Raw genomic sequence first — 24,180 nt, forward strand, 5'->3', positions numbered from 1 at the left:
AGAGGCTTCTGCCTGTAACCCCAGCCCTATAGAAGCCGGAACCAAGGTGGGAGGATGGCTTGAGGCCAGGAGTTTAAGACCAGAGTAAGGAACGTAGCAAGACCTTGTCTCAACTAAAACATAAAAAATTAGCTGGGCATGGTGGTGCATGCCTGTAGTCCTAGCTACTCAGGAGGCTGAGGCAGGAGGCTCACTTGAGCCCAGAAGTTCAAGGTTGCAGTGAGCAGCGATTGCAGCACTGTACTCCAGCCTGGGTAACAGAGCAGAGACAGACTCTGTCTCAAAAATAAGAAAAAAAAAAAAACCTGAGAGACTCTACAAGCATTTGACTCAATCTTTCTGTCTGACCACTTGACCAAAGAAAGTACAGTCATGTACCACATAATGACTTTTTTGTCAGTGACAGACTAGTCCCAAAAGATTATAATGGAGCTGAAAAAAAATTCTTATTGCTAGAGATGTCACAGCATCATAACATAACACATTACTCATGTGTTTGTGGTGATGCTGGTATAAACAAACCTACTGCACTGCCAGTCATATAAAAATACAGCACAGGCTGGGCGCAGTGGCTCAAGCCTGTAATCCCAGCACTTTGGGAGGCCAAGGTGGGTGGATCACTTGAGGTCAGGAGTTCGAGACCAGCCCAGCCAGCATGGTGAAACCCTGTCTCTACTAAAAATACAAAATTGGCTGGGTGTGGTGGTGCACGCCTGTAATCCCAGCAACTCGGGAGGCTGAGACAGGAGAATCACTTAAACCCAGGAGGCGGAGGTTGCACTGAGTAGCTAGGACTACAGGCATGCACCACCATGCCCTGAGTGCAGAGAGACTCCGTCTCAAAAAAAAAAGAAAAAAGTACAGCACATACAATTATGCACAGTACATAATACTTTAATATATGACTATATTACTGGTTTACGTATTTACTATACTATTTATCAATTTTAGAGTACACTCCTTCCACCTATTTAAAAAAAAAAAAAGTTAACTGTGCAACAGCCTGAGGTGGTTCCTTCAGGAGGATTTCAGAAGAAGGCATTATCATGAGTGTTGTTACCCATGAAGACCTTCCAGTGGGACAAGATGTGGAGGTGGAAGACAGTGATATTCATGATCCAGACCCGATGCAGGCCTAGGCTAATGCATGTTTGTCTGTTTTTAACAAAAATGTTTGAAAAGTTAAAAAATAAAAATAGAAAAAAAGCTTATAGAATTATGCTACAAAGAAAATATTTTTGTACAACTGTACAATGTATTTGTGTTTTAAGCCAAGTGGTTATTAAGAAGGAATTTTTTTAAATTCTTGAAACAAATTAAGATGAAAACAGCACACCAAAACCTACAGAATACAGCAAAAGCAGTACTAAGAGGGAAGTTTACAGCAATAAACACCTACATCAACAAGTAGAAAAACTTTATATAAACAACCTAATAATGCATCTTAAAGAACTAGAAAAGCAAGAGAAAACCAAACCCGAAATTAGTTGCAAAAAAGAAATATTAAAGATCAGAACAGAAACCAAAAAAACTATAGAAAAGATGAATGAAATGAAAAGTTTTCTGAAACGATTTAAAAAATCAAGAAGCCTTTAGACAAAAAAGAGAGGAATGCTATTACAAAAGAGTAAGTTTTTTTAAAAATAAAAAGTATATAAAGTTAAATTACAACAAGCTAAGGCTAATTTATTGAAGAAATAAAACTTTTTTATAAATTTAGTAGAGTCTTAGTGTACAGTGTTTATAAAATCTACAGTAGTGTATAGTAATGTCCTAGGCCTTCACACTCACTCACTTGACTCACCGGAGTGACCTCCAGTCCTCCAAACTCCATTCATGGTAAGTACTCTATATAGTGTACCTTTTTAAAAATCTTTTAGACCATATTCTAACTATACCTTTCCTATATTTAGATATGTTTATTTTTTATTTATTTATTTAGAGACAGGGTCCGGCTCTGCCACCCAGGCTGGAGTGCAGTGACGCCATCTCAGCTCACTACAACCTCCGCTTCCTGGGCTCAAGCCAGTCTCGCACCTCGGCCTCCCAAGTAGCTGGGACTGCAGGCGCATGCGACCATGCCCAGCTGATTTTTATATTTTTTTTGTAGAGACAGGATTTCACTATGTTGCCCAGGCAGGTCTCAAACTCCTGAGCTCAAGTGATTCACCCACCTCAACCTCACAAAGTGCTAGGATTACAGGCATGAGCCCCCACACCTGGCTTTAGATATGTTTAGATGCACAAATACCATTCTGTTCCAGTTGCCTACAGTTTTCAGTATAGTCACGGGCTGTACAGGTTGGTGGCCTAGGAGCAATAGGCTCTACCATATAGCTTAGGTGTATAGTAGGTTGTCCCATCTAGGTTCGTGTAAGTACACTTTATGATGTACAGCAACAAAATCATGTAACATCACATTTCTCAGAATGCATCCCTGTCGCTAAGTGACATATGACTGTAATTTGTTGATATGCAGATTCTTAGAAGTCCGCTTCACAACCTAAGATAAGCTGTGGAAATTCCAAGGGTACCTAAATTGAAAACCATGAGCATGAGCTCAGGGTAATGCATGCCTTCCTCAAGCCACAGTGTCTACCACCCAAATGTTTAGGAAATGCAGGGTCATCAGTGCTAAGTCTTGGCAAATATTGTGATTGTTCCTTAGTAGAAACCTATAATGGTATTAGCAAACATATGGCTGCCATCCTGGGTCCTTGGCCTAGGTACAAATGTCACTAACTGACCTATTTTTGACATTCTGCATACAGTATATCACCTGAAGGCCAAGAAAATGAGCATGGTTTTGTGGAGCTCACCTTCCCTGTATTGCCATAATAACATTCCTACTAGTTTGACAACTGGTAACCAGAGTGGCTCCATGAAGTAGAATGATACTCTAGGAAGCGACCATGATGTAATTTCACAGACTTTTGGAGAGTCTGTGAAGCTACATCATGATCGCTTCCTAGAGAATCGTTCAGCCATTATTATGACAAAACTTATCAAATCTGACTCCCAGTCAACATGGAGTAATAGGGACTACGTATACCTTCCCACTTGAAACAACTTAAAAGTAGAACAATATATGTGAAGCATTTTCCAAATAGTAAACAAAGAGCAGTCTAGGTCAGTGATCCCTGAGAGGGGATGCAAATCAAATGCCCGGAGAGACCTGTGACTGACCTGCTTACTCCCTCAAGGGAGTTGCAGGGAGGGGCACACAGGCAGAGTCCAGCAGACTCCCTGAGTTGAAAAGATAGAGTTGGAAATCTGAGGACACCAAAGAGACTAGTGTTCCTAGGGCAGAGTACAGAGAGGTGAGAGCTAACCCAGAGAAACCCTTCCAGAGATGTGAAGTCTTCCACTGAGTACTGGATAGCACATGTATGTAAGTAAACTATTAATACTTGAGACTGGGAAAAGAGCTAACCTAAAGGACAAAGTGGGGGGTGGGGGTGGGGGGGTAAAAAAAAAAGTCTCTGGAGCTTAAAAAGACCAGGAAGAGTTTTGTGTTCCACCAGTCAGAGTGGAAAACCTTACACTTCACAGGGCATCTGGTAGAGTACTCAGAAGAGCATTATCTTAGTAGAGGAAAATAATTAGCCCTAGGCTAAAGGCTGCTGTAATCTCATTTGATAAAGCTTAAAAGCAAATCTTTCTGAAAGAATTAAACTGTGTATAGTAACTTGACAGTGTCTCAGAGAACCCAACAAATGTCTTAGGATCCAATGTAAATTTACCAGGTACACAAAGAATCAGGGAAAGTTGACCATAATGGGAAAAATCAGTTTATTGAAACCAATTCAGAAATGACAGTGCTGATATACTAATTAAGTAGGTCTTTAAAAATCACTATACCTATATTCTGCATGTTCAAGAAGGTAAAGATTAACCATGTAATGTAGAAACATAGAAGATATTTTTTAAAAACCCAAATCAAACTTTTAAAGATGAAAACTACAATGTGAGAGAGAAAAAAATACATGACAAGCAATGAATAGCAGATTAGACATTACCAAAAATAATTGGTGAACTTGTTTTCAAAAACTGCAAAAAGAAATAGACAAATCCACAATTATCATCCAAAATTTCAACACTTGTATCCCAAATATTAGTTTCAAAAATAGTAGACAGATTACAAATTAAAGTGAGATGCCTCTACATATCTATTAAATGTCTAAAACCCAAAACACTGGCAACACCCAGTGCTGGTGCGTGTGTGGAGCAACTGTAAGTCTCATTCAGTGCTGGTGGGAATGCAAAATGCTATAGCCACTTTGGAAGACACTTTGGCAGTTTCTTATAAAGCTAAACACTCTTGCCATACAACCCAGCAATCGTGCCCCTTGGTATTTACCCAAATAAGATGAAAATCTATGTCCACACAAAAACCTGTACACAGATATGTATAGCAGCTTTTTTCATAATTGCCAAAACTTAGAAACAAGCAACATGTTCTTCAATAGGTGAATGGATAAACAAACTATGGTATATTCAGACAATGGAACATTATTCAACACCAAAAAGAAATGAGCCATGAAGCCATGAAAAAACATGGAGGAACCTTAAATGTACATAATATATAACTAAATGAAATAAGCAAATCTGAGATGGCATATGTATGATTTCAACTCTGTGACATTCTAGAAAGGGCAAAACTATGCAAACTATAAAAGAATAGTGGATTTGAGGTGGGGAGGGATGAATAGGTGGAACACAGAGGATTCTTAGGGCAGTGAAACTCTTCTAATACAGTATAGTCAGCCCTTTATATCACAGGTTTTGCATCTGTGGATTCAACCAACCATGAGTGAAAAATGTAGTTTGGCCTATGTAGCATTTGTGCTGAACATATGCATACTTTTTTTTTCTTGTCATTGTCCCCTAAATGATACAGCGGAACAACTGCTTACGTAGCCTTTACAGTGTATTAGGTGTAAGTAATCTAGAGATTATTTAAAGTATACAGGAGGATATATGTGTATTATATGCAAATACTATACCATTTTACTTAAGGAACTTGAGCAGCCTCAGATTTTGGTATCCTTGAGGGATCCTGGAACCAGTCCCCCAAGGATACCAAGGGACAACAGTACAATAAAGGTGGGTACATGTCATTAAAAATTTGTCAAAACCCAAGAATACAGAGTAACAAGAGTCAACCCTAACGTAAACTATGGACCTGTGGGTGGTAATGATATGTCAGCGTAGATTTATCCATGGTGTGAGATTTCGATAGTGGGGGAAAAGCACATATGAGAACTCTGTACTTTCCACTCAGTTTGCTCTGAATCTAAAAAGGCTCTGAAAAAAGTCTGTTAAAAAAAATTGGTAGTCATTTTATGCCAAGAAAAAGTAATTAATATTTTTTAATTAGTAGATAGAATATCAGTCAGGATTTTAAAGACTTAAATACTATCAACCTATTTGTCCAAATTGTCCTAATAATTTGCCTTGTGTGTCCTAATGATTGTAGGTATGTACAAATTTAGAGTCGTTATATCTTTCTGGTGCATTTGTCAGTAGGTAGATACTTTCAGTGTCTCTGGGAGTGCTTTTGCTGTAAGATCTACTTTGTCTAATATTAATGTAGTTGCATTTTTTTTTCTTTTTTGACTTTTTAGATTCAGGAGGGTTGTATGCAGGTTTGTTACCTGAGTATGTTATGTGATACTGAAGTTTGAGATATGAATGATCCCATCACTCAGGCACGGAGCATAGCACCCAACAGTTTTTCAATCCTTGTTCCTCTCCCTGCCTTCCTCCCGTGTCTATTGTTGCCATCTTTAAGTCCATGAGTACCCAGTGTTTAGTTCCTACTTATAAGGGAGAACATGTGGTCTTTGGTTTTCTGCTCCTGCATGTAGTTGCTTTCTTTTGGTTAATGTCTGCAAAATACATGTTTTGCTTTCAGCCTTTCTATGTTTCTGTGTTTCAGTATACTTCCTGTTAGTGGCATTTTAATTCAGTTTAACAATTTTTGTCTTGAATTGGAACATTTAGGCTGTTTATATTTAATGTAAAATGTAATATGTTTGAGTTGAAATATACTTTATATTTGCTTTTTATTTGTCCTACATATTCTATGTTCCTTTTTCTGTTTTCTTTCTTTTTAATTGGTTGCTTGGTTTTTATGATTTCATTAGTAATTGTATACTTTTTTTTTTTTTTTTTTTGAGACAGAGTCTCACTTTTTTGCCCAGGCCAGACTGCAGTGGCACTATCTCGGCTCACTGCAAGCTCTGCCTCCCGGGTTCATGCCATTCTCCTGCCTCAGCCTCCCGAGTATCTGGGAATACAGGCGTCTGCCACCACGCCTGGCTAATTTTTTTGTATTTTTAGTAGAGACGGCGTTTCACCGTGTTAGCCAGGGTGGTCTCGATCTCCTGACCTCGTGATCCACCTGCCTCAGCCTCCCGAAGTGCTGGGATTACAGGCGTGAGCCACCACGCCCGGCCAGTTATATACTTTTTGTCATTCTCTTCTTTGTAGAGATTACCACATACATCCTTGACTTATCAAAGTCCTAATATGAATTAGTACCTTTACCTCTTCCTGGACAATACAAGAACCAGGATGAACTTCAACTCCATTTACGCCATCCCAGTATATATTCTATTTCAGTTCTGTGTTTTAATTATATATGTATTTTTAAACCCTCAAAATATTATTTTTATTTTGTCAAAGTTCATTTAGATAAGATTTTTCATCCTCATCACTATTAACATTTTGCTCCAGAGGCCGGGCACAGTGGCTCACACCTGTAATCCCCGCACTTTGGGAGGCCAAGGCGGGCGGATCACAAGGTCAAGAGATCGAGACCATCCTGGCTAACACGTGAAACCCTGTCTCTACTAAAAATACAAAAAATTAGCTGGGTGTGGTGGCGGGTGCCTATAGTCCCAGCTACTCAGGTGGGTGAGGTAGGAGAATTGCTTGAACCCGAGAGGCGGAGGTTGCAGCGAGCTGAGATCGCGCCACTGCACTCCATCCTGGGTGACAGAGTGAGACTCAGTCTCAAAAAAAAAAAAAAAAAATTTGCACCAGATAATTCTTTTTTTGTGGGGAGCTGCCCTGTATATTATAGGCTATTTATCAGCAATCCGTGGCCTCTACCCACTAGTTGCCATTACGACCTTCGTCCTAGTTGTGACAACCAAAAATATTTCCAGGCATTGCCAAATGTAACCTGCCCCTCAAGTTGAGAATCACTTGTTTAGATTTACCTAAACATTTATCATTTTATTTTCCTTCTTTCCTTCCTAATCTCCATTCTTCTGTTAGGATTATTTTCTTATTGACTGAAGAACACCTTCTAGTAATTCCTTTTGTGCACATGTGTTGATCAGTTCTTTTTGTTTACCTGAAAGGATGTATTTGTTAGATATACATTCTGGGTTAACAAGTGTTTTCTTTCAGCATTTTGAAGATACAGTTGATTTTTTACCCCCCACACTTTCATTTGCTTCCTAGCTTCCAGTATTTTATTGTTGCCTTCTTCCCACCTACTTTTCTTTTTCTTTTTTTATTTAATTTAATTTTTATTTATTTATTTATTTATTTATTTTTGAGATGAGGTCTCACTAAACAGGCTGACCTTGAACTCCTTAGGCTAAAGCGATCCACCTGGCTCAATCTTTCGAGTGGCTGGGACTACAGGCGTGAATTACCACACCCGGCTTGAAGATACAATTTCTATGTCTTCTTTTTTCCATTGTTTCTTTTGAGACGTCATCTCTCCATCTAATTTTTTCACCTTTAAAAGTAATTTTTTTTTTTACTCTCGCTGTTTTTAAGATATTCTCATTGTCTTTGGTTTTCAGCTGTTTCACTCTGTGTACAAATATGGAATTTTCTTGTTTTTAGCCTATTTGGCACTTCTTGAATTTGTGGCCTGATGTTGTTCATCACATTTGGAAACTTCTCAGCCCTTAACTATATAAATAGTACGTTCTCTTTTCTCTTTTTTCATTCTTTCTATAACTACAGGTGCTTCGTTATTAGCTTTCTCATTGTCTTTAATGTCACTTTCCCGACATTTATATTTTTTGTTCTTCTATCACTTCAACGATTCATCCTGGTTATTCTCTGAATTGATCTTCCAGTTCATTGATACTCTCTTCCTGTGTGATTTATCTGCTATTAAACCTATCCATTGACTTCCTTGTTCTTTTATTGTATTTTCTAGTTTTCAAGTTTTCAGTATGTTCTTTTTATTTCCAATTCTTTGTTAAAAATTTTAATTTCATCTTTTATTTTTTTAAACATATTAAAAATACTTGTTTTAAAGTCTGTGTCTGAAGACTAGGTTTTCTGGATCCTCTGTGTGTCTATTTCGGTTGTCTGTTATTTCTTTAAGTTTTTAGCCATGTTTTATCTCTTCATATACCTGTTGACCTTTGATGGAGTGCCGGATATTGTATATGAAAATCCTTAAGGATTTGCATCTGTTTCAGGCGTAAGGTTAAGTACATTATGAATCGAATATTGAGTGATTTGAAGCTGGGCTTCACCATATCCAATTAATAATTATGCTTTGGGCTGGGTGCAGTGGCTCACGCCTGTAATCCCAGCACTTTGGGAGGCCAAGGCGGGCAGATCAGAAGGTCAGGAGTTCGAGACCAGCCTAGCCAATATGGTGAAACCCCGTCTCTATTAAAAATAAAAAAAAAAATTAGCTGGGCATAGTGGCACATGCCTGTAGTCCCAGATACTCAGGAGGCTGAGGCAGGAGAATCACTTGAACCTGGGAGGTAGAGGTTGCAGTGAGCCGAGATCACACCACTGCACTCCAGCCTAAGTGATAGAGCGAGACGCCGTCTCAAAAAAAAAAAAAAATATATATATATATGTGTATATATATATATATATGTGTATATATACATATATATATATACATATGTGTATGTACACATATGTACAATTTGCATATTGTACATATATGACTTCATGTCAGCATATAACCTTTCTTCAGTATATACATACATTAATTGCTGCAGTCATTTGAAAACCATTACTATAGGTCATTGAAATGACCTGTATTTCATAGGTCATTTGAACAACTTTTTGCAATCTACTTTGGTTTTAGAAAAACTAACGTGCAGCATGTAAAGAAGGACCAAATCCTTTAGCTGATTGGCACCTGAAATCATAAAAGTCAATTCAGAGAGCAAAGTAGTATGTTGGAAGGAATAACAACAGCAGCAGGGGAAAGCAATATGAAAACATATACATATGTATATACGTATATATATATATACGTATATATATATATATATATATATATATGCGCTTTGGGTCCACTTCACTTTTCCTGCCATCCCCCACTGCTTGTTTGCCTCCATGTTGTTTGTTTGTTTGTTTGTTTGTTTCTCTCTGTCCTCCTGAGGCTATTTTAAAGCTCTGCTAATCTTCTCAACCACCTCTTCTGGAATCCAGATGCTTCTAGAAGAAAAACTGTTCTAAACCTCTCTGGGTTTCAGTCCTATCCCAAATATTGACCCTGTTGGTTTTCTCACCCTTTCTGGTTATTCTCAGCAGGTCTAATGATCTGACTTGCCTTGTCTGCCATTATCAGAAGGAGAAGCCCCCTCAGATTCCTTTTATTTCTTGCAGAAATATATCCTCTTTTTCTCAGAGAATGTTGTAAGTTGTAAAATTTTGTGCTCTTATTAAAGATCTGAAAATATCATTAATTGGAAACAGAATTATGGTTTCAAAATCATTCTAATAATTTTTCTTTAATACCTTATAGATATTTGTCCATGATTTTCTTATATTTAGTGTTGCTGATGAGAAATTTGACTTGAATCTGATTCTCATCCCTTGGTAAGAAATTTTTTTTTCTTTCTATAGAAATTTTTTTCAAATTTTCAACATATCTTTGATATTTGGAAGTTTTACCTTGGTAAAAGAATGGAATGTACCTTGGTATAGGTTGTTATTGTTGTCTAATGTATCCTTCTTGTGATCTTTTAAACCAAAAACTTCTTTCTTTCCTATACAAGCTGTCTTCAACTCTGTTTTCTCCCATGACTGTTCAAGGGTACATTTTCCCTCTTTAAATTCATGACCATCTTCTCTTTGTCTGTGAAGTACTCCTCAGAGTGTCTGTCCCACCAGGGGCTCCCCATTTTACTTCCTAGTGTAGCTGTATATTCGTGTATTTATTTGTTTGTAATATATCTTGTATTATTTCAAGGATTTGGTGAGAGGGGAAGAGGGAACAAGGTCAGCTCAGTCTCTCCTCTTGAATCTCAGTAGTTCTTTTTATAACTTCATCTGCCAGAATCATCTTCCTCTAGTCAGGTTTCACTTAGTTAGTTCATAGTCTGACTTTTGCCACATCACCTTTGTTCAACAAATGGCAGTCGCTAAAGTATCTTCATGTCAGCATATAACCTTTCTTCAGTATATACATACATTAATTGCTGCAGTCATTTGAAAACCATTACTATAGGTCATTGAAATGACCTGTATTTCATAGGTCATTTGAACAACTTTTTGCAATCTACTTTGGTTTTAGAAAAACTAACGTGCAGCATGTAAAGAAGGACCAAATCCTTTAGCTGATTGGCACCTGAAATCATAAAAGTCAATTCAGAGAGCAAAGTAGTATGTTGGAAGGAATAACAACAGCAGCAGGGGAAAGCAATATGAAAACCTGAACTGAGAGACAAAGTGACACTAGAATTTGCTGAGTGGCTGGGCATGTGGGCTCCGATGGATATCGTAAGTGCTCTGCAATGCATAAAATGTATACATTTAAATTTTCCTGCTTTAACAATCACATGTGCAGACCCTCCATCCTGTTGTGAGAAGTCAGGGCCTAGACCTCAGGGCTCTAGAGTTAAATTCTCATGAGGGTCTCAGGCATCCTGTTGTCCTGAAGCCTCCTGAAAGCACTCACTTATGGGGCATTGCCTGATTGAGTGCTTAGGAGTGAATGTGCCAGCTGCAGCCAGACTGAGCACACCCCTCTCTCCCGGTATCCTCATTCTGGAAACTACCTCTCTTTCTTTTTTCCCCCCAAATTGACTCACTTTTACTTACCCAGAAATCTAAGTAGATATGTACAGAAATAAATTTTCAGAGCTATTTTAATTTTGACAAAATCAGTATCTAAACAGTCTCACTACAGTGTTTAAATATATTTTAGGAAATGGTCTCTCAATACTAATTTTACTGTTAATGGTTAGGCCTTCATTATTTTCATTGATATGATATACAGAATTTTGCTTTGCACTTAATATTTGCTTTCATAAACAACTTCGTAATTGAGTGTATGCCTCCTAGAGGTAAATTTTCTGGGATTCCAATCATAGTATCATTTTTATCAAGTAATTTTTTTCCTTCTAGCACTTACTGTATTTATCCGAACATTAAATATTATTTATAAACCTTGATTAACTTATTTTTCTTCATGTAAAATTTTTCACCAATTGTCTTAAGTAAACTTTAAAAATATTAATTTAGAATTTTAAAATTCTACATGAAGTCATGAGATGTCTATTATCTCTTTTCACTTCAACAGGTTTAAAATGAAAAATATTTTGAATTATTTATGTTCTTTTAGGACTTAAAAATTAAGAATAATATTTTCAAACCAATTTATACTTCTATTGAACACAGAATTCCACCTAAACATATAAAAATAATTTAATACTAAGTCTACAAGGTCTGAAATACTTGGGAAGTACATCGTGAAAAAAACAAACAATAATGCATACTTTGAACTTTAAAAATCTATTAGTAACGAGCTAATTTACTCAAGAGTTTAAACATATTTGCGAAATAAAATACCCAAATATTAAAACCATTCCACATGCTAAGTAGAAACTTAAAATTTAAAACTTTTTTACCTGGAAATCTAAACTAAGTAGGCTTTGCTTGGTGTCATTTAAGTCTCCAGCTGAAAATGAAACAAAATCAGAGCTTTCTTTAAAAACAAAGAAAGGACAGAAGGGAATGTTGAAAAGTATTTGCTGAACTTCTTAGTAAAATCTAAAATAACTGCCTCCCTTGGGGATAAATGCCTTTCAGTTTTTGTGCAGAAAATCAGCCAAGAAAGTAACCAGGGAAAATGGTTACCAAGGGAAATATTTTTTTAATCATAAGAAAAGTAGAAAACAGCAGTGGGTGTGGGGGAAGAGCATTTTGTTTGTAGGCTGAAAAGGCAGAGTTGGAAGCATAAAAATGAGCTTGATTAAGAAATCTGTGGTTTTCATAGACTATTTGCATTAAAAATTTTAAGGCTTATACTAGCCAGCATGATGTCACTTGAGCTTTATCAGATTATAGGGATGATATTCTCGTCAGCTAAAGGCTGTATATATCTGGAATCTATTTTAATGTGGATTAATAATATTTAACTCATCTGCCCACCCACCTCGATCTCACCCACAATATTAACAAAACAACAACATGGTTACGTATTAGTGTCAGTGGAAATTATGTAACTTCTAACCATTAAATAATAGAAAGAAAATGTGAAAGGGAGCTGTGTGGCTCCTAATTACCTGTTATTCTGGCAAATTAGTTGTGTACTTTGGCCTCAGTTTCTTTATCTGCAAATGAGAAGTTAGAGACAGATCAGGATTCCAAGTGCAACCCTACTGTTTATGAGGGACCTTGAGTAAGTTACTTAATGTTTCTGACCAAAGTTTACTCTTCTGTAAAACTAGGGTGATACCTTTCAAATTTTTCTGAAAATAAAAGGAATAACATATATGAAGGTCCTAACTCAGTGCCTGTCCTAGACTAGGTAATTTTGGAACTATTTTTTAAATTCTTTTTTTTTTTTTTTTTTTTTTTTGAGATGGAGTTTTTGCTCTGTTGCCCAGGCTGGAGTGCAATAGCACGGTCTTGGCTCACTGCAACCTCCGCCTCCCAGATTCAAGGGATTCTCCTGCCTCAGCCTCCCGAGTAGCTGGGATTAAAGGCACCCGCCACCATTCCAGATTAATTTTTGTTTTTTTTTTTAGTAGAGATGGGGTTTTACCATGTTGGCCAGGCTGGTCTCGAACTCTTGACCTCATGTGATCCACCCACCTCAGCCTCCCAAAGTGCTGGGATTATAGGCATGAGCCACCGCACCCAGCCTTAAATTCTTTTTTTTTTTTTTTTTTTTTTTTTTTTTTTTTTTTGAGACGGAGTCTCGCTCTGTCGCCCGGGCTGGAGTGCAGTGGCCGGATCCTGGCTCACTGCAAGCTGCGTCTCCCGGGTTCACGCCATTCTCCTGCCTCAGCCTCCCGGGTAGCTGGGACTACAGGCGCCCACCACCTCGCCCGGCTAGTTTTTTGTATTTTTTAGTGGAGACAGGGTTTCACTGTGTTAGCCAGGATGGTCTCGATCTCCTGACCTTGTGATCCCTCCGTCTCGGCCTCCCAAAGTGCTGGGATGACAGGCTTGAGCCACCGCACCCGGCCGCCTTAAATTCTTATATCCTTATTTCAGGGGTCTAAATCATTTGGCAAAAAGGAGCTAAATATTTGTTTAAATGACGTGGTTAGACTGAATCAGGATTTTGTAAAATGACGTAGATAGACTGAATCAAGATAAAGGATTAAATACATAAGCCACTCAACTTCCTAAAAATAAGAAAAATGATACTTATTTTTAAAAATGTAAAACTGACTGAGCGTGGTGGCTTACACCTGTAATCCCAGAACTTTGGGAGGCTGAGACATGTGACTCACCTGAGGTTAGGAGTTTGAGACCAGCCTGGCCAACATGTGAAACCCGGTCTCTACTAACAGTACAAAAATTAGCCGAGCATGGTGGCACACACCTGTAGTCCCAGCTACTCAGGAGGCTGAGGTAGGAGCATCACTTGAACCCAGGAGGCAGAGGTTGCAGTGAGCCAAGATTGCGCCATTGCGCTCCAGCCTGTGCGACATAGCGAGACTACATCTCAAAAAAAAGAAAAGAAAAAGAATGAGTACACAAATGAGCAAATACCATTAAACAGGCAGTTCATAGAAGAGGAAATGTCAGTGGTCAATAAAACAGAAGAAGAAAATTTCTCAACCTCAGTAACAGTCAAGGAAAGTATATTAAAACAGGAAGGTTATTTTTTTTTTTTTTTTTTTTTATTATACTTTAAGTTCTAGGGTACATGTGCATAACGTGCAGGTTTGTTACATATGTATACTTATGCCATGTTGGTGTGCTGCACCCATCAACTCGTCAGCACCCATCAATTCATCATTTATATCTTGTATAACTCCCCAATGCAAGCCCTCCCTCCTCCCCCCTCCCCCCTCCCCATGATAGGCCCCTGTGCGTGATGTTCCCCTTCCCGAGTCCAAGTGATCTCATTGTTCAGTTCCCACCTATGAGTGAGAACATGCGGTGTTTGGTTTTCTGTTCTTGTGATAGTTTGCTAAGAATGATGGTTTCCAGCTGCATCCATGTCCCTACAAAGGACGCAAACTCATCCTTTTTTATGGCTGCATAGTATTCCATGGTGTATATGTGCCACATTTTCTCAATCCAGTCTGTCACAGATGGACATTTGGGTTGATTCCAAGTCTTTGCTATTGTGAATAGTGCCGCAATAAACATACGTGTACATGTGTCTTTGTAGTAGAATAATTTATAATCCTTTGGGTATATACCCAGTAGTGGGATGGCTGGGTCATATGGTACATCTAGTTCTAGATCCTTGAGGAATTGCCATACTGTTTTCCATAATGGTTGAACTAGTTTACAATCCCACCAACAGTGTAAAAGTGTTCCTATTTCTCCACATCCTCTCCAACACCTGTTGTTTCCTGACTTCTTAATGATTGCCATTCTAACTGGTGTGAGATGGTATCTCATTGTGGTTTTGATTTGCATTTCTCTGATGGCGAGTGATGATGAGCATTTTTTCATGTGTCTGTTGGCTGTATGAATATCTTCTTTTGAGAAATGTCAAAACAGGAAGGTTATTTTTTCACTATCATAGTGAGATGTTGCTGACAAAACTTCGGGGGTAGAAAAATTACCCAAATAATGTCAATGCTCAATCAAGCTTGAAGACCACTGCTAATCAAAAATCATGGCCTGATTTGAAATACATACATTGTTTTTTGGGGGAAAAAAAAAGTTGATGATATGCTGTGTTGGCCACTGTGTAGGGAAAACAGAAACTCTCCTCTTCCTTGAGGACAACTGAACAGTAGCTATACTGTCTGTCCTAGCATTTCACCTCTAGGAACCCATCGTAGGAACACCTCTTTCTGTACAACAGTGTGCTTTCAAGGAAGTACTCTGAAGTACTGTAAGCATGGATTAAAAAAAAAAGTTAACGCAGTTGTGTATTGCTAGAGAACAATGTGGGCTTACCATAAAGCTATTTGGAGAAACAGAAGTAACTCCATTTAATACCACCATGCATAGTTGTCCACGCTATACCAGGAATAAAGAGATTTTCAAAACTGTACATGTATTATGATCTTACCTTCTTTTGAGGTATGTAATTTAGCATTTTACTAGAGAACAAATTGGAAGGAATAAACAAAATATTAACAGTAATTATAGGGAGACTTTTACTATGTACTTCTATATTTGTATCCTGTTTTGAGCTTTGTATAATCAGATCAGAAAAGAATAACTTTTAAAAAGAATACAATCAAAAAAAGAAGTAACTCTTAAAGTAACAGCACTGAGGAATACCAGTAATTACCGTGATGAGATTGACAAAGTTGCAGAAAACCAAATTTTATAATTTCTGAGGTTGCTGCTCTAAAATTTTGTGGTTTAATGGACTGTTACATGAGTCCTTTTGCAGAAACTATTTTAACCACACTAGTGCATGGAAAATGCTGGCATTATGGTTTCTCCTACCCCCTTTATTATTACAGACATGATTATGTCCCAAAACTTGGTTCTGACAACACTCTGCAGGAATGTGGTGTTGGTCACCAAACAACATGAGCAGAGTGAGCATTACCCGTGCCACAGGGCCATCTGCCTATGAAGATTTAGCCTCGAGGACATTTATTTCAGGTGATATTTGTTTTAAGTAAAGTCACCTTTTCAGTGTTTTCCCTGATGGTCTAGATTACCAATAAGGATGCAACTGTCTACCATATGACAACTTTGTAGATATTAATACCCAATTTTAAGTAGGGCCATACTCAGAAATTAGTTTTACCTTGTTCAGCCCGAATAAGGAGGCTTAAAGCTGTGCCTACAACCCCTGCCCATGCACCGAATAATAGGTACAATGTTCTGGTGTCTTTATGGTTAGTTGAGAATAGTCAACGGTTGGCGAACATAAGTGGAGTAGGGGGAGGTAAAATGGCTGAGTAAAGCATTAGACTGTAAATCTTAAGGACAGAGGCTAAACCTCTTTTTACCAGCCCTGAGGTGACTTTCATGTTGAATTGCAAATTCAAAGAAGCAGCTTAAATCCTGCCAGGCTTCTCCTGCGATCATGCAGTATTTGCCTTTCTGTGCCTGGCTTATTTCACTTAGCGTAATGTCCTCCAGGTTCATCCATGTTGTCACAAATAACAGAATTTGCTGCCTTTCATATATACATTTTCTTGATTCATTCGCTGATGGACACTTAGGTTGATTCCATATCCTGGCTCTGGTGAATAATGCTGCCATGAACATGGCAGTTCAGTTGTCTCTTCAACATACTGATTTTATTTCCTTTTTTTTTTTTTTTTTTTGAGACGGTCGCCCAGGTTAGAGTACAGTGGAACAAACTTGGCTCACTGCAACCTCCACCTCCCTGGTTCAGGTGATTCTCCTGCCTCAACCTCATGAGTAGCTGGGATTACAAGCTTCTGCCACCGCACCCAGCTAATTTTTGTATTTTTAGTAGAGATGGGGTTTCACCAAAATTTTAATCTGTGTTCAATAGAAGTATAAATTGGTTTGAAAATATTATTCTTAATTTTTAAGTCCTAAAAGAACATAAATAATTCAGACTATTTTTCATTTTAAACCTGTTGAATGACGCGAAAAGAGATAATAGACATCTCATGACTCTTGACCTCGTGATCCACACACCTCAGCCTCCCAAAGTGCTGGGATTACAGGCATGAGCCACTGCACCCAGCCTGTGATTTTACTCGCTTTGAGATTAGTGGGATTGTTAGATTATCTGGTAGTTCTACTTTTTAAATTTTTGAGGAACCTCCATACGGTTTTATATAATGGCTCCTTTCTTAAAGGGAGATGTATTCGCAAGTCCTTTGCCTATTTTTTTGATTGGGTTATTTGTTTTCTTACTGTTGAGTTCCTTATATATTTTGGATATTATCTCCTTATCAGATATATAGTTTGCAAATATTTTCTCCCATTTTGTAGGTTTTCCCTTAACTCTGTTGATTATTTCCTTTGCTGTATAGATTTCTTAATTTGATATAATCCCATATGTCTATTTTTGCTTTTGTTGCCTGTGCTTTTGGGATTATGTTTAAAAAATCATTGCCCAAACCAATACCATAAAGCATTTCCCCTGTGTTTTCTTTTCTTTTTTTTTTTTTTTTTTTTGAGATGGAGTCCTGCTCTGTCGCCAGGCTATAGTGCAGTGGCTTGATCTTGGCTCACTGCAGTCTCTGCCTCCCGGGTTCAAGTAATTCCCCTGCCTCAGCCTCCCCAGTAGCTGGGACTACAGGCGTGCACCACCTCACCCAGCTAATTTTATGTATTTTAGTAGAGACAGGGTTTCACCATGTTGGCCAGGATGGTCTCGATCTCCTGACCTCGTGATCTACCCGCCTCGGCCTCCCAAAGTGCTGGGATTACAGGCGTGAGCCACCGTGCCTGGCTCCCTATGTTTTTTTCTAGTAGTTTCATCATTTATAGATCTTACATTTAATTCATTAATCTATTTTGAGTTGATTTTTGTTTATGGTGTGAGATAAGGATCTAATAACTTCATTCTTTTACATGTGGATATCCAGTTTTCTCAGCACCATTTATTGAAGAAACTTCTTTCCCCATTGTGTCTCTTGGCACTTTTGTCAAAAACCCATTCACTGTAAATGCATGGATTTATTTCTTGGCTCTCTATTCTGTTCCATCGGTCTCTGTCGGTTTTTATGCCAGTACTATGCTGTTTGGACTACTACAGCTTTGTAGTATATTTTGATGTCAGGTGGTATAATGCCTCCAACTTTGTTTTCTTTGATCAAGATGGCATTGGTGCCAGCATGGTGGCTCACACCTATAATCCAAGCACTTTGGGAGGCCAAGGCAGGTGGATCACTTAAGGTCAGGAGTTCAAGACCAGCCTGGCCAACATGGTGAAATCCCATCTCTATCAAAAAATACAAAAATTAGCTGGGCGTGGTGGTACACACCTGTAGTCTCAGCTACTCAGGAGGCTGAGGCAGAAGAATCACTTGCACCTGGGAGGTGGAGGTTGCAGTGAGCCGAGATCTCACCACTGCACTTCAACCTGGGTGACAGAGTGAAACCCTGTCTCAAAAAAAAAAAAAAAAAAAAAAAAAAAAAAAGTATTGCATTGGCTACTCAGGGTCTTTTGTGATTCCTTTTGAGTTTTATGATCGTTTTTCTGTTTCTGTTAAGAATGACATTGAAAAAAATGTTGAAATTTCTATAGGAATTACATACAATCTGTAGAACACTTTGGGTAGTATAGTCATTCTAACAATATTAACGCTTCTATCCATGAACAAGAGGTATCTTTTCATTTACTTATGTCTTAAGTTTCTTTCATCAGCGATTTATAGGTTTCAGTGTGGAGATCTTTCTCCTTGGTTATGTTTATTCTTAAGTATTTTGCTATTATGTAACTATTGTAAATTTTCTTGATTTCTTTTTCATGTAGTTTAGTTAGTATATAGAAAAGCCACTGATTTTTGTATGTTGATTTTGTGTCTTGCAAACTTTATTGAATTCGTTTATCAGTTCTAACAGTTTTTTGGTGGAGTCTTTAGAATTTTCTCTATATAAGATGTCATCTGCAAACAGAGAAAATGCAACTTTATCCTTTCCATTTTGGATATTTTTTATTTCTTTATCTAATTGCTGTGGCTAGGACTTCTAGTTTTATGTTGAATAGAAGTTGTGTGAGTCAGCACCATTGTTTCATTCCTGATCTTAGAGGAAAAGCTTTCAGCTTTTCATTGTTAAGTATGACATATGACATATTTACTGTGCACTTGTCATAAATGACCTGTATGGGGCTTGGCGTGGTGGCTCACGCATATAATCCCAGCACTTTGGGAGGCTGAGTCAGGTGCATCACTTGAGGTCAAGAGTTCGAGGCCAGCCTGGCTAACTTGACAAAACCCTGTCTCTACTAAAAATGCAAAAATTAGCCAGGCTTGCTGGCACAAGCCTGTAAACCCAGCTGTTTGGGAGGTTGAGGCACAAGAATCGCTTAAACCTTGGAGGCAGAGGTTGCAGTGAACCACAGTTGCACCACTGCACTCCAGCCTGGGTGACAGAGCAAGACTCTTATCTCAAAAAAATAAATAAATGGCCTTTATTTATGTTGAGGTACATTCTTTATATAGCTAATTTGTTGAGGGTTTTTTTTTTTTATATCATGAAAGGGTGTTGAATTTTGTCAAATATTCTGCATTCCAAAGTTGTTCTTTAAAAAGCAAAACTAGTAAAAGCTGTAGCAAGACTGATGTATGAAAAAAAGGGAGAAAGCGTGGTTCACCAATGTGAGGACTAGAGAAATTGCTATCACCACAATTTTTTTTTTTTTTTTTTTTTTTTTTTTTGAGATGGAGTTTCACCGTTGTTGCCCAGGCTGGAGTGCAATGGCGCAATCTCGGCTCACTGCAACCTCCACCTCCTGGGTTCAAGCAATTCTCCTGCCTCAGCCTCCGGAGTAGCTGGGAGTACAGGCGCATGCCACCACGCCCAGCTAATTTTTTTTTTTTTTGTATTTTTAGTAGAGATGTGGTTTCACCATGTTGGTCAGGCTAGTCTCAAACTCCTGACCTCAGGTGATCCACTCGCCTCAGCCTCCCAGAGTGCTGGGATTACCGGCGTGAGCCACCATGTCCGGCTTACAAATTCTTAAAGCATTTAAAGGAAAGTAAGAACATATTATGAACAATTTTATGCCAGTACATTGATATATTTAGATTACATGAATAATTTCCTGAAAAAATACAACTTAACAAAATTATCACAAGAAGAATCAGAAAATCCAAATTGTCTATAACTATTGAGGACATTGAGTCCATAATTGCAAACCTTCCCACAAGAAATAATACCACAGGTCTCTATATTCTTCAGGAATGAATTTTACCAGTTTTTTAAGACCAGCATAACTATATTACAAACTGACAGGGACATTACAGGAAAGGAAAATTTCACAGGTCAGTCTCACTAATGAATAGAGATTTTAAAATATGTATAAGCAGACCAAATCCAACAATATATAAGTAATATATTATGACTATACTGAGTTTATTCAAGAACTAGCAGCTTAATTTAAGTGTAAAAGTCCAAACACTTTGTGATCATCTTAACAGATGCCAAAAAAAAAAAAAAGTTTGATGAACTTCAACAGCCATTCATGTTTTAAAAAGAATAAAGAAAGCAAATGTTTACCATACTAGGAATATAAGGAACATCTTTAGTCTGACAGATTATCTACAAAAAACAACATACTTCAACTACTAGCTATGTCCCCAAGAGAAGTGAAAACATACATAAGTCCACGTGAAAACTTGAGCACAATTTTTCATAGCTACACTATTCACAACAGCTAAAATTTAGAAACAACCTAATGTTTATCAACTGATGAATGAATGCACAAAATGCTGCATATCCATACAAGGGAATATTATTTGGTAATAAAAAGGATGTCATACTGACACATGCTGAATGTGTCACCACGTGGATGAACCTCAAAAACATTACATGCAGTAAAAGAAGCCAGTCACAAAAGACCACATATTGAATGATTTCATTTGTACGAAATGTCCAAAATAGACAAATCCATTGAGAAAGTACGTTAGTGGTTGCCTGAAATGAAGGGGGTAAGAAGATAGGGAATGACTGTTAATGGGTACAGGGTTTCTTTATGGAGTGACTAAAATGTTCTAAAAATAGTGGTGATGGCCCTAACTAGGAATATGCTAAAAACCACAGAATTGTATATTTTAAAGTATGCATTTTATGGTGTGTAAATTATATCTTGAGAAAGCTTTTTTTTAAATGATGAAATATTGACAGTTTTCCCTTTCTGAGAACAAAACAGTGATGCCTGCTGAAGGCCCTGGCCAGTGTGGTAAAGCAAGAAAAAGAAGAGAAACAGTTTTTCCTTCATTTTCCTATGGAAAAAGAGAAGTAAAGGAAGAAAAAAACTGTTACTATTCCCAGATTATGTGGATGTGTATGTAAAAATTCAGATTAATTACTAAAATTATCTTTAGAGTTTTCCAGACACACAATTAATATATAAAAATAAATAGTGTTTATTTTTAAATAACACTTAAATAATCTTAGCTACTCGGGAAGCTAACGCAGGAGTCACTTGAACCTGGAGGCGGAGGTTGCAGTGAGCTGAGATCGCACCACTGCACTCCAGCCTGGGTGACAGAGCGAGACTCTGTCTCAAAAAAAAAAAAAAAAAAAAAAAAAGTGGTGTCGTTGGAGGATGCTGGGTGCTGAAGTCTTGGTAAGAGGGAATAATCTAATGAAATCATTCAGTAAAAATAAACAGCATCCCAGAGGTCCAGAGTGCTGCTGCGTGTGTGTCACTAGGAAGGTTCATGGTCCTCTCTGGCTCCTGTATAATCCACTATGCTGATGGTTCTGCTTTGTGGGGTCTTTCACTGCTTTGGCATCGTGAAAGCTCTCTTGCTGGTATTTTCTCTGCTCAATGGAGCTCTACTTCAAAGAAGATCAGACAGTAAATTAATGTGAAAATTGATGCCTGTCAAATTCATTAGGATTAAGACAAAATCATTATTTCAGCTCAGCAAAGGGAAGAGAAGGATACCTGAAATGTGAGAGTCCCAATTAGGGGCCTGGCCACCCCATACTTGCCAGGATATTAAACATTTTATTACTGCATGTGTTCACTGATGTTGGGCAAAACAACACAAATGTAGTACATCAACTGTCAGATTGGAAATATATTTTAATAAAAACAAGTTATACTGACTAGAAATTAAAAAATAATTGTGTCTTTATACAGTGAGATACTGAAGTTAAGGAAAAGATGTGTAAATATCAAGTATATTTAAAGTGTATCAAGTAGTTAAGAATAAAAGTAACAAAAAATAAGCAAGATATCCTCAGAGAAAATTACAAAATTTTGAGAGAAATTAAAGTTTAAATATGGGAATTAGGAGATACCATACTCAGTGAGTGGAACATTCAGTGTTGCAGAGATAACATTTGTCCTTACACTGATCTTAGAGTTGATGAAATTCAAATCAAAATCCTAGCAGTTCACGTGTGTGTGTGTGTGTGTGTGTGTGTGTGTGTGTGTGTGTGTGTGAGCTAGAACTTGACAAATTCTAAACTCTATGGGGAAATGTAACGGCCAAAGAAAAGCCAAGACATTCCTGAAGAAGAACAAGGTTATAAGACTTTCTATCCCAAATATCAACACTGAATATAAACAAGCTACAGTAATTAAGGCAATTTGGTAGTGATGGAAGGATAAACAACAGACAGTGGCACAGAAAGACAGCAAAATACTCATTCACATGTAGCTACTCGATTTTCTCACGTGAATGGTTTCAAGGAACTGCGGAGGGAGACAGAGAAGAGACCAAACAGACCACTCATAGGAAAATGGGCTATGGACTTGTTCTGTTGTGCTCCAGAGACCAGAACTAGAATCAATGGACAGAAACTACAAGCAGGCTGATTTGGGCTTAATTAGAAAAAGGACAAACTTTATCATAACCAAATCTGTCCAGCTGAGCTACTTAATGAGGTGCCAGGGCCACAGGACAAGAATGAGTTGAGTAAAAACTAGATGAAGCCGACCCAGTGGCTCACGCCTGTAATTCCAGCACTTTGGGAGGCTGAGGCGGGTGGCTCACTTGAGGTTAGGAGTTCGAGACCAGCTTGGCCAACATGGTGAAACCCCGACTCTACTAAAAATGCAAAAAGTAGCTGGGCATTGTGGCGCATGCCTGTAGTCCCAGCCACTCAGGAGGTTGAGGCAGGAGAATCACTTCAACCCAGGAGGCGGAGGTTACAGTGAGCCAAGATCGCACCACTGCACTCTGGCCTGAGTGAGAGAGCATGACTCCATCTCAAAAAAAAAAGATGACATTCTATTGAGAATTTTGCCGAAGGAATTTCCCAGACACTGGGCTAGATACCATTTTATCAATAGGGTCTGTGCTGCTTTGATTCTGCCTCCCTAAGATAGTGTTCTTAGGCAGTGGAGAACATAGATGTACGTTCTGTCTCTGAGCACTTCTCTTACTCCCTGAGCAAAGTTTGTTCAGGAGCCAGGCTTAGTAATAATGGCCAATATGGACAAAGTACAGTACAGTTAGAGGCTGGATTCTGGGTCTGGTTCTTCCATCCATAGTTCTTCCAAGCCACTAGTGTCTGAAGCCTTTCCTTGAAGTCACAGGTGACTAAAACAGACACTGAATCTCTGTACTCAGCATGATATTAGAGACAGGACACATTGATGGATTCCCCTGCATTCGGTCCTAGAAGTGGAAACGAACTCATTTGAACAAATGGTGTCATTGGGCCGGGCGCGGTGGCTCACGCCTGTAATCCCAGCACTTTGGAAGGCTGAGGTGGGCGGATCACGAGGTCAGGAGATCGAGACCATCCTGGCTAAGATGGTGAAACCCCGTCTCTACTAAAAATACAAAACATTAGCCAGGCATGGTGGCATGCACCTGTAGTCCCAGCTACTCGGGAGGCTGAGGCAGGAGAGTCACTTGAACCCAGGAGGCGGAGCCTGTAGTGAGCCGAGATCTCGCCACTGCACTCCAGCCTGGGTGACAGAGCGAGACTCTGTCTCTAAAATAAAATATGGCCGGGCACGGTGGCTCAAGCCTGTAATCCCAGCACTTTGGGAGGCCGAGACGGGCGGATCACGAGGTCAGGAGATCGAGACCATCCTGGCTAACACGGTGAAACCTCGTCTCTACTAAAAATACAAAAACTAGCTGGGCGAGGTGGCGGGCGCCTGTAGTCCCAGCTACTCGGGAGGCTGAGGCAGGAGAATGGCGTAAACCCAGGAGGCGG

The 24,180-nt window shown here is 38.5% G+C and overlaps 2 protein-coding genes across 4 annotated transcripts in view; one reads left to right on the forward strand and one right to left on the reverse strand.

The window, feature by feature from the left end:
- The window catches only part of ECM2 (extracellular matrix protein 2), a 42,838-nt gene extending 30,866 nt beyond the window's left edge, over positions 1-11,972 (reverse strand). Inside the window, 1 exon segment of the mRNA XM_010375104.2 lies at positions 11,865-11,972. The gene's annotated coding sequence lies outside the window, so the exon portion shown is untranslated.
- CENPP (centromere protein P) overlaps positions 1-24,180 on the forward strand; it is a 280,354-nt gene that overhangs the window by 199,019 nt on the left and 57,155 nt on the right. The gene's annotated exons all lie outside the window — the stretch shown is intronic.

Source organism: Rhinopithecus roxellana, chromosome 16 (assembly GCF_007565055.1).
Source record: "Rhinopithecus roxellana isolate Shanxi Qingling chromosome 16, ASM756505v1, whole genome shotgun sequence".
NCBI lineage: Eukaryota > Metazoa > Chordata > Mammalia > Primates > Cercopithecidae > Rhinopithecus > Rhinopithecus roxellana.